The sequence below is a fragment of the Dreissena polymorpha genome, chromosome 16 (assembly GCF_020536995.1).
Source record: "Dreissena polymorpha isolate Duluth1 chromosome 16, UMN_Dpol_1.0, whole genome shotgun sequence".
NCBI lineage: Eukaryota > Metazoa > Mollusca > Bivalvia > Myida > Dreissenidae > Dreissena > Dreissena polymorpha.
The window spans coordinates 32,789,959-32,801,260 of NC_068370.1; the positions used below are offsets into that span (position 1 = coordinate 32,789,959).

Sequence of the window (11,302 nt, forward strand, 5' to 3'; positions counted from 1 at the left end):
ATTATTTTTAAACAAACTAGGTCGCCGTGGCGTACTGGATATTGGTCCATCACAATCACAATATTTGTGCCCCATAGGAAATGTTGATGACCTAGGTCATTGACTCCTTTTAGTCACACGTTGCCTTTTCTGTTTCCGATACTTGCGGCCGACATTACCATTTGCGGGAAGTATGGAAAGCCAAAGGGGACCCCCGCTAAAAAACATATACTTATATAGCAAATATCGGGATTGTCATTATTCGCGGAACTTTCACTTTCCGCGAAAAACCAATGCCAGCATGGCCATAAAACACTACATACAAATCGAAATCTAAAAAGCGCGGAACTTTCATATATTTTCTATGGAAAGCCAAAGGGGACCCCCGCTAAAAAACATATACTTATATAGCAAATATCGGGATTGTCATTATTCGCGGAACTTTCACTTTCCGCGAAAAACCAATGCCAGCATGGCCATAAAACACTACATACAAATCGAAATCTAAAAAGCGCGGAACTTTCATATATTTTCCGTCGGAGCAATTATTTTTCAACCCTGTAGAAAAAGCGGGCTCAATTAATCGCGCGGAACGTTATTTATTTACTCTGTACAAATAGTAGTGTTTAAAATCGCGCGGAGATTGTAGAATGCTATTTTAAATAGTCTATTAAAGAGAGAAAATCCAGTAAATACCAGATCCAAAAAGCGCGGAACACAAATATCGTCCGCGAAAATTAAGCATTGAATTACTGTACAAATCTCGGGTTGTTAGGTGTTAGAATCCCTAGTTACCCGAAAAATTTGATTGGATCCGATACTTAGAAATAACCAATCAGATACTTTGTAACAAATGCAACACAATCAGTGCGTTCAGTAAGTATAACGTTTCAAGATGGCGGAGCGAATTGCATGGTTATTGTTTCTACTCGATGGATTCGCAGATAATTCGGAAATAGATCAGATTGGGATCAATAACTGTATTGCATACGATCATTTACATGTATTACCAGGTTTGTATTTGTACTTTTTTAATATTGTGTAAAACTATCCGATAATATGCATAATGTTGACAATTGTTAATTAAATGAGCCGCGTTCTGAGAAAACTGGGCTTAATGCATGTGCGTAAAGTGTCATCGCAGATTAGCCTGTGCAGTCCGCACATGCTAATCAGGGATTACACTTTCCGCTTTTATGGTATTTTTGATTTCAAGGAAGTCCCTCCTTACCGAAAATGAAGTTTATGCGGAAAGTGTCGTCCCTGATTAGCCTGTGCGGACTGCACAGGCTTACGCTAATCTGGGATGACACTTTACGCACATGCACTAAGCCCAGTTTTCTCCGAATGTGACTGAAATAATAACTTATTGTAATGTAATGTACTTGTGTCTTGTATTCGTTCAGTTGAACGTCAATATATTAATACATTTATTTTTGTTTTCAACCTATTAATTAAAATAAGGTATTGTTTTTAATCCGTTTTTAGTTTCGTTATAGCTGACCTAGATTTAAACATTTCGTCATAAATTAATAAATAAAATTATAAATAAATTTATGTTTTAATATAATTTATATATAAATTTTGTAGGTGTGTGTTGCCAGTAATGGTTGAAGATATGCCAAACAAATTGTGCCTCTCTATACAGACAGATTTCAGGTCTCAATTTCGACTTCAAAGGTCAACATATCACTGATATCAGGTTTGTCAGCTATTGGTTTGTATTATTCTTATCCACATTGCAGCAAGAATAACTGGATAACTTAACTTTTCAATAGCTATTACATGTAGATCTAATTTAAATTAATCATGTTTCTAAATCATCCACTAAATGCGGCTAATTCTCCACTTGTTGGAAGTTTTTTGTGATAAAAACTTGGAGTAGATTTATTTTTCTCCCAAACTTCCTTTAAGAAAGCCCAACAGCTGTAGAGTGATGGAAAATCTACTTCTTTAAAGTATTTATAAGTGAATAGACCCTTTTCACAATAAGCCAATATAGCAGGTAGTCAAATGATTGCAGAATTCCAGAATGAGGCTGAACGTGTAGAGATTTCTAATAGTGCATCGCAATATCGCTCTGCTTTTGATCATTCAGCTAGATCTACTTAATGATATTGCCAACACAAGTTGACTTCGTCAGATATAGCCATTAATTACTTAATATATACTTTCCATTTTAAGTGCCAATATATGAAATACATTTTCTTGATTAAAGCACTTGTTTGTATTCTTGTTTGTATTCTTTTTTTTTGCACAAACTCTGACACTCCAAGTATGGCAGATACTGTGCAGACAAATACTAAATAACAACGTGATGTCATAAACCACATTTTGTAGATATCTGGTCATTTAACACAATTAATGACACCTCCATGTCATTGTGACCATGGCGTCTCATGGTTGTAGCATTGCGTAGCCGTTTCTTGGAATAATTTAACGCCAAATACTCAATTGTTGCTTTTACTGAACATAAAAGATATTGTCAACATTGAAAGTCATCTGTCCAAAAAGATTGTCAGAAACTAAATACTGTATACATATTAGCCAGTTTTATCATAATTATAAAGTGCTTTATACCTATATATTTTTAATATTTCAAAAATTTAATGCTAAACATTTGTGTCATTTTCTTCTATTTGATAGGACTTTGTCTGATGCTTGATTCAACTCTTACACGTTCTATAATTCATGAAATTGTACACATCCTACCTTTGAAAATTGTAGTCTTACAATACTTAGTATTGTATACTGCTAATTTATGACTTCGATTTGTGCAATAATCGATGTTTAGTCTTCAGACCACATTTACTCTGATGCTTATGGATAACTGGAAATTGTATGCCCCTGGAAGGGTGGCATATAGCAGTTGAACTGTCCGTCAGTCAGTCAGGATGTCAGTCTGTCCGTCTGTCCGAAAAAAAATTAACGTTGGCCATTACTTTTGCAACATTGAAGATAGCAACTTGATATTTGGCATGCATGTGTATCTCATGAAGCTGCACATTTTGAGTGGTGGAAGTTCAAGGTCAAGGTCGTCCTTCAAGGTCAAAGGTTAAAAAAATATATGTATAATTAAAAGCGGCGCAGTAGTGGGCATTGTGTTTCTGATGAACACATCTATTGTTATATATAAAGATTAAATATAATTCATTAATACACTAATAGTACATAACTTATGTCCTTGAATCATTATTTAGGTGTTATAATTTTTATATTTGAATTACTTATCAATTTTTTTACTTAACACAGCATGACATGTGATGGTTGTCTGTATTCATATGTTTGACTTAATTGTAACCAGTGTCAATTGCGCATTATAATCTTGATATTCAACGCAATTTGCATAGCAAAAGAAAATGCAGTTCCACGTTCAGCCTTGTTCTGCAATTCAACGCGTCAGGTGATATGATTGATATCTAAAAATAGTATCGGTGTTCATATTGTGAAACTGGTCTATTATTCGATACTGATTAATTTGATGAATCAAGTTAATTTTTGTTAAATACATCTGTTAAATATTTATGCCCCCCTCCGAAGAAGAGCAGGTTTATTGTTTTGCACATGTCGGTCCGAATGTCCATATGTCTGTCCACCAGATGGTTTCCGGATGATAACCCAAGAACGATTTTGCCTAGGATCATGAAACTTCATAGGTACATTGATCATGACTCGAAGATGACCCCTATTGATTTTCAGGTCACTAGGTCAAGGTCACAGTGACCCTAAATAGTAAAATGGTTTCCCGATGATAACTCAAGAACGCTTATGCCTAGGATCATGAAACTTCATAGGTACATTGATCATGACTCGCAGATGACCCCTATTGATTTTGAGGTCACTAAGTCGAAGGTCAAGGTCACGGTGACCCAAAATAGTAAAATGGTTTCTGGATGATAACTCAAGAACTTATGCCTAGGATCATGAAACTTCATAGGTACATAGATAATGACTCGCAGATGACCCCTATTGACTTTCAGGTCACTAGGTCAAAGGTCAAGGTCACAGTGCCAAAAAACGTATTCACACAATGGCTGCCACAGCAATTGACAATCCATATGGGGGGCATGCATGTTTTACAAACAGCCCTTGTTTGAAATTTATTTTATGACATTAAAGTAATGTATAGGGAATTTAGTTACCTACACATTCTTTGAAAAGAAATTTGAATTGTAAATGTATACTTCATTTATTTTGTAGGAATTCTGTACAACTGTGGAACCATGTATGGTACGTGACCGCACAATGTTGGTTGGCAAAAGGATATTGGAATAAGCAAAGGTAAATTGTATGTGAAGGAGTCTTGACAATTGCAAATATAGTTAGTTTTTTTGTAAGGCTCGCAGAAAGTGACCCTAGCCTTCGTATATAAATAAAAAGCTGAAAGAGTATTTATGAAAAATCGTGTAATCAAGTTTGCAATATGTTACATTTTATTTATAAGCTCATCTTTTTTTTTTGAAAAAAAAAGAGATATTGTCATCATCTTGGCGTCGGCGTCTGCGTCGGCGTCCGGTTAAGTTTTGTGTTTAGGTCCACTTTTCTCATAAAGTATCAAGTATAAAACTTATTTACTTACTACCATGAGGGGACAGGGCAGGCAAAGTTAGATAACTCTGGCGTGCATTTTGACAGAATTATGTGCCCTTCTTATACTTAGAAAATTGAACATTTGGTTAAGTTTTGTGTTTAGGTCCACTTTATTCCTACAGTATCAATGCTATTGCTTTCATACTTGCAACACTTACTATCATAAAGGGACTGTGCAGAACAAAGTTATGTAACTCTGACTGGCATTTTGAAAGTATTATGTGCCCTTTTTATTCTTAGAAAATTGAAAATTTTGTTAAGTTTTGTGTTCTGGTCCACTTTACTCCTAAAGTATCATAGATATTGCTTTCATACTGGGAACACTCGCAAATTATCATAAGGGGACAGTACAGGACAAGTTGAATAACTCTGGTTGTCATTTTGACAGAATTATGGTCCTTTTCTTACTTAGTAACTTTGAATATAATGGTTAAATTTTGTGTTTTGATCTACTTTACTTCTCAAGTATCAAGGCTATTGCTTTCAAACTTCAAATACTGTCATGCTATCATAAGTTACTGTAGCTGGCAAGTTGAATTTTACCTTGACCTTTGAATGACCATGACTCTCAAGGTGAAATTATTAAATTTTGCTAAAATTTCCATAACTTCTTTACAAGCGTTACAAAGCAACTCTTATCTGACATACCACAATAGACTCCACCCAAACCATCCCCCACGCCCCCCCAAAAAAAAGAAAAAAGTACTTTTTTTTTCATTTTGAAAGATCATCTAATAAATGACCACACCCTCACACTATACCCCTGCCCATTTTTTTTTAAACATGGCTAAAAAACACAAATATTTATTTTTATCATTTTTTCATTTTTGGAAGATAGTGTAATAAATGACCACACCACCACACTGTACACCCTTCTCCACCCCACCTCTCCCTCCTTTGTGATTGAAGTATTGAGATAGGTCCCTTCAACTTTAAAAAAAATAGATGAGAGGTCTGAACCTGCAGGGCGTGCTCTTGTTAACAATCAAATGAGACATAACTTAGAAGCTTCACTTCATTTACTTTGTCAGGCTGGCGTAGTGGATATGGTGTTCACCTAGTGATGGGAACATTTTGGGTTCAACCCTGTTTATTAGCGGTCTCTTTATCTTCATATATACAAAGTACTGATTACTCCCAGAAAACGGACTCTAGAATGTCTTAATAAGCATAAAGCTTTCAATGCAATCAAGCATAATTAATATGGCTAAACTCTAGCATGAATTTTACTTTTGTATTTCAGGGACTCAACATTACACAGTCATTTCAACATGTAGAGTCTTGTCAGCAATGATGGAGCAGTACTTCAGATTTCCAGAATCTCGTCATGAGCTGAAGATCATTGCCTATGAATTTCATGAATGATGTAGAATGATTGGACTGTTGATGGAACCCACAGTGCATGTCCTGCTTCAACATCTGAGCATAGGTCCTTGTTTATCAGCAGTTTAGTTCTTCAAGCAGTCTGTGACAGTTACTTGAAATGTTTGGACATATGACCTGGATGGCCAAGTTCTGTGCATGATGCCCATTTAAATAGGAAAGGCCCAGTGGCGCATTAAATGGACATTTTTCGAATGTTCTCGAGGATTCAGCTTACCGCCTGACAAGAAATCTTGCTTTTTGTTCAGTATCGAGGCCATGGACATTTGTATCATTTGCAAAAGATACTGCGATATTTGTGCCTTTGTTCATGCTTTATAGTTGATTAACAATTGGAAGCCATAACCTGTTTTTAAGATGGTGTTAGTGGGACAATGAATTTTGTAAAGATTTAAAGACTGGAAAAGATAATTAAAAGTCAAAAGAGTTCTGCTATTGTTAAGCATGCTTTATTGATTTGTAATGTTAGAAAGATAGCATTATTAACAGAATAAAATGTCCATAATTTGAATATTCTACTGTTTTCAGCAACATTTAATTTGATATAGTACAAAATGCTGCATCATGTTATATCATGATCTGTTTTGTGAACAATGACCTTTCAATGTATATTTAATAATTTGTCAATGGGTGTTACACGCATAAGCCCTACCATTAGCCCAAAAAGGAATTGCTTAGGAGTTTTGCCACCTTCTAGAGAAAAATACTTCTCAGAAACAATTGCATTTTGGAAAGTCTATGGCTAGTAAAATTTGGATTCCTTTTGGATACCCAAGGTTACCAATTTATGTTTAATAAATTTGCAATAAAAAGCTTTGACAGAACATAATGTCACAGAGTCGAACACGTGTATGGAATAAAGTGGAAGTTGATTAAATGAGTAATACACATTATATGCTTCTTTGATTAAAAGTTTGTGTTTTCACTAAAACTGCAAACATAGTAAGCTTTAAAGTATTGCAAAGACCTATCAATATTGATAGGTCTTTGAGTATTGCAACTAAATAAAATATTCAGATTTAAATTGTATTATTTGAATGCACTGTCTAATACATATGAGCCTCGCTCTGTGAAAAAGGGGTTTAATGCATGTGCACTCCAGATTAGCCTGGGCAGACCGCACAGGCTAATCAGGGAGGATACTAAACGCACATGCATTAAACCCCTATTTCACAGAGCAAGGCTCATATATGTTCAATAAACCAAAGATAATCAAAAACAAAATGAGACATTTAACCCTGTACCACTCAAAAACGCACTAAGACACATTCGAGAATAAATTTAATTTAAGACTTTTCTTACTATATTAAAGTTTTAAAGGCTTTGTTTCCAACCCATGGATACTGATGAGCAGCAAACAGCATAAAACCTGAACAGATTGTGAGTTACTTGCAGGCTGTTCTGGTTTTATGATGTTTGCATGTAGAAAATTTAAAATTTCCTCAGAGCAGGAAAAGGTTAATAATAACACAACAGCAATTATACTTAAGTTATTTTAAGACTTCATACTAATGCAAGTAACTTGCAACTGTCTAACCAAAATCGGAGATGGTGGAGGGCAAAATTAATGGCTGTGCACCTTGAATTATCTATTCATACTCAAACAATATAATGTTGATCTACAGTATCTTGTACAGCATGCATCTAATACTACAGCCAAATTTGCTTACAAATAATATTACAAGAAACACAAGTCATTAAAGACTTAACTTTATTGCATCAACCATTTAGCAGGAATAAAATATAAAGAGAAAAATTATGGCAATTTTTTCATCTGAACATGCAAGTCTTCATATACAATCCCATTGCATATAAAAACGACAGTTTACTATTTTTCCGTTCTATATGTCAGCATAAAGACAAGATGGTATTCACTGTGCAATAAAACACAAGCAATCATATTAAAATTGCTTTTAATTATATGAACTGTACCTTCACTAACATTCAAGAATTTTAATATAAATACATGATGAAAGATGAGCTTTTTCTTGTCTTAAAATAACTTGATACTTTGCAATGACCAAACAATACAACTCAACATACAAATTATCCAACAAAATATATTTTAATGACACAATATTTTTATTCAACAATAGGAATAGCTTAAGGTTGTAACATATTACACTAAAGTCACAGTGTCAATCTAAGCAAAGAGTAGAATCATAAAGAGATGTCCACAACGGATGATGTGCAAGCTGGCTCTGACTCAGATTTCCACATCAGTTGATGTGCAAGCTGGTTATTACAAGGATGTGAACAACCGATGACGTGCAAGCTCTAAGACAGATATCCACAACAGAGATTGTCCTTGCTGGCTCTGACTAATGTCCACAAGTATATAACATGCAAGCTATCTCTGACTGATGTCCTAAACATATGACGTGCAAGCTGGCTCTAACACAGATGTCCACAACAGATTACGTGCAAGCTAGCACTTACACGGATGTCCACAACAGAGGATGTGTAAGCTGGCTCTAACACTGATGTCCAAAAGAGATGACGTGCAAGCTGGCTCTTACACGGATGTTCACAACAGATGACATGCAAGCTAGCACTAACACTGATGTCCACAATAGAGGACGTGCAAGCTGGCTCTAACACGGATGTCCACAACAGATGACATGCAAGCTGGCTCTTACTCGGTTGTCCACAACAGAGGTCAGATGGGCAAGCTGGCTCTGCCTCAGATATGTACACAGAAGATGATGTTCAAGTTGGGAACACTGCTACAGCTATAAAATACAAAAACCATGTTTCATACTATCATATTATTTTACTACATGTATTTCTTCCACAATACAGAACATTATACTCATTATTAGCATTCTGCTATTGCTATCTGAAGGTTTACCAGATGCTATGTGTGAAGATAGTTCATACCAGAAATTAGCCGAAAAACACTTTTTAGACATAATGTGCATTCTGCTTTAAGATATATAGCTCAGAATTCACTGGTTAAATCAAATTTTTTGGACTAAATTGGCGTGGCATGCAGACAAAATGTCGAGTTTTGAAACTGTGTCGTATCTGGTGTGAATCTTGAGTTATTTAATTTGGTCAGTATATCAGATGTGTGCACCTGTTATATGTTAACTGTAAGAGTTTAGAATGTCTTGACAGTCATTGTGTTTGTAATACATTGTGTTATCTTTCAGATTTGTGTGACAGTTAAATATAATAATCAATAATCTTGTTCTGCATGCCGGTCAAATTGTTCCGTGGTAAACACCTACCCATTGTGGTCAACTCGTACCTGTTTTTTAGTCAACTTGTACCTACCCAAACAATTTTTATTTTCCTCTTGATGTTTCAACTTAAATTATCTAAGCATTGCTCACGCAAGTTGTCTGCTGCAGATATGTATAAGCAGCGAAAGTGTTGATGAAAATTGACACTTGTGGTTGATGTCTTTCAAGAATTTTACAATTGTGACAAAATAAGACAAATGAAACAAGTTGAATAGTTTGAATGAAGAACGAGTTGACAACAAGAGCACCGCATAACGGATGCCACGCTCTGCTACAGGTGCTTGTCAGATTTATTTTTTTAGAGGTCACAATGACCTTGACCTAGTGACCCCAAAATGGGTGTGGCGTGTAGAACAAATCAACATGCATCTACATATGAAGTTTCAAAGTTGTAGGTGGAAGCACTTTATTTTAGAGCCAATGTTAAAGTTTTATAGTAGAGGTCACAGTGACCTTGACCTTTGACCTAATGACCCAAAAATGGGTGTGGCGTGTAGAACTCATCAAGGTGCATCTACATATGAAGTTTCAAAGTTGTAGGTGGAAGCACTTTGATTTTAGAGCCTATGTTAAAGTTTTATATTAGAGGTCACAGTGACTTTGACCTAGTGATCCAAAAATGGGTGTGGCGTGTAGAACTCAAGGTGCATCTACATATGAAATTTCAAAGTTGTAGGTGGAGCACTTTGATTTTAGAGCCAATGCTAAGGTTTTAGCACGACGCCTACGGCGGACGACGAGCTGGCTATGACAATACCTCGGGTTTTCTCCGAAAACGCCGAGCTAAAAATGGGTACGAGTTGACCAAGGTACGAGTTGCCTTTGGGATGAATTGCCTGTAAAGCCTTGTTCTTTTTCTTTTTAATTGAAGATGTATACGGCGCTGGACTAGAGCATACGACTGCCATAACAATAACTTGGCTCTCTACTAACTGAGCTTAAGGGAAGATGTTTCTTACACACAAACACTATATTTCATTATTTGCCGACATATGATTATGACGTGTTTTTGCGGGTGTTTATGTTTAATCAGAGACGTTTGCATATAGACAAACCGTGAAAACAACACTCGATACTCTTGAGCTGTTTTAATTGCATTAAAATTCATGTATGTTAAATACTAACCTCATTGCTAATGTCATCAAAATTGATCACGCTTTCGCCCTTACAATTTTTTGTGTTAATGTGAAACAGTCATCATGATGACTGCATGAATGCTGGATAAGACGCGAGTTTTGATAGGTTCTTTCTAGGTGTCGGAACCAATCAAATTTTATCGCGTAACCACATAGCAACCCGAATTTCGTGCAGTAATTCAATGCTATTGAAAATCGCGCGGAGTAATGAATCTTCCGCGCGATTTTTCATTAGCAACCCGCAATTTACATAGCAACCCGAGATTTGTACAGTAATTCAATGCTTAATTTTCGCGGAAGATATTTGTGTTCCGCGCTTTGTGGATAAGGTCCGCGCGATTTTATACACTACTTTTTGTACAGAGTAGATAATATTTAGGTTCTGCGCGATTATTTGAGCCCGCATTCTCTCCAGGGTTGAAAGAGAATTGTTCCGACGGAAAATATATGAAAGTTTCGCGCTTTTTAGATTTCGATTTGTATGTAGTATTTTATGGCTATGCTGGCCTTGGTTTTTCGCGGAAAGTGAAAGTTCCGCGAAAAATGAAAATCCCGATATTTACTATATAAGTATATGTATTTTAGCGGGGGTCCCCTTTGGCTTTCCATAGGGAAGATATTACTTGAAATGTGGTATCAAATGTGTTTTAGTGATTATATTCCGGCTCCTATGTACATTCTTCGCTATATTGACACGTTAGAGTCTGAAAAGTATCAATACTCCAAGTATTCAGCAGCTTCATTGTGAAGTTGTCAACAATGTTTTCAACGAAATGTAAAAATTGGAATGGTATCAATTAAAACTAAAACGATCACATCCAACGCATGTTGAATTGTACGCAAACCGATGGTTGACTTTGAATATTGCAGATATATATTTCGTCTCATATGCAGCAATAGCTAAAGATTATTTTGAGATGTACTCGTTAACTAATAGGAAAAAACAAACGCCAATATGCAAATTTC

At 35.7% G+C, this 11,302-nt stretch overlaps 2 long non-coding RNA genes across 2 annotated transcripts; one reads left to right on the forward strand and one right to left on the reverse strand.

Annotated features, from left to right (window-relative positions):
• Nucleotides 1-653: 653 nt before the first annotated feature.
• Nucleotides 654-6,463, forward strand: LOC127862590 (uncharacterized). Its single transcript, XR_008040692.1, has 4 exons — nucleotides 654-992; nucleotides 1,570-1,681; nucleotides 4,180-4,260; nucleotides 5,813-6,463. It is a non-coding gene; the product is annotated as an uncharacterized LOC127862590 (long non-coding RNA).
• Nucleotides 6,464-7,649: 1,186 nt separating this feature from the next.
• On the reverse strand, nucleotides 7,650-10,643 carry LOC127862592 (uncharacterized). Its single transcript, XR_008040693.1, has 2 exons — nucleotides 10,326-10,643; nucleotides 7,650-8,684 (listed from the first exon to the last, which is right to left on the reverse strand). It is a non-coding gene; the product is annotated as an uncharacterized LOC127862592 (long non-coding RNA).
• Between the last annotated feature and the right edge of the window lie 659 nt (nucleotides 10,644-11,302).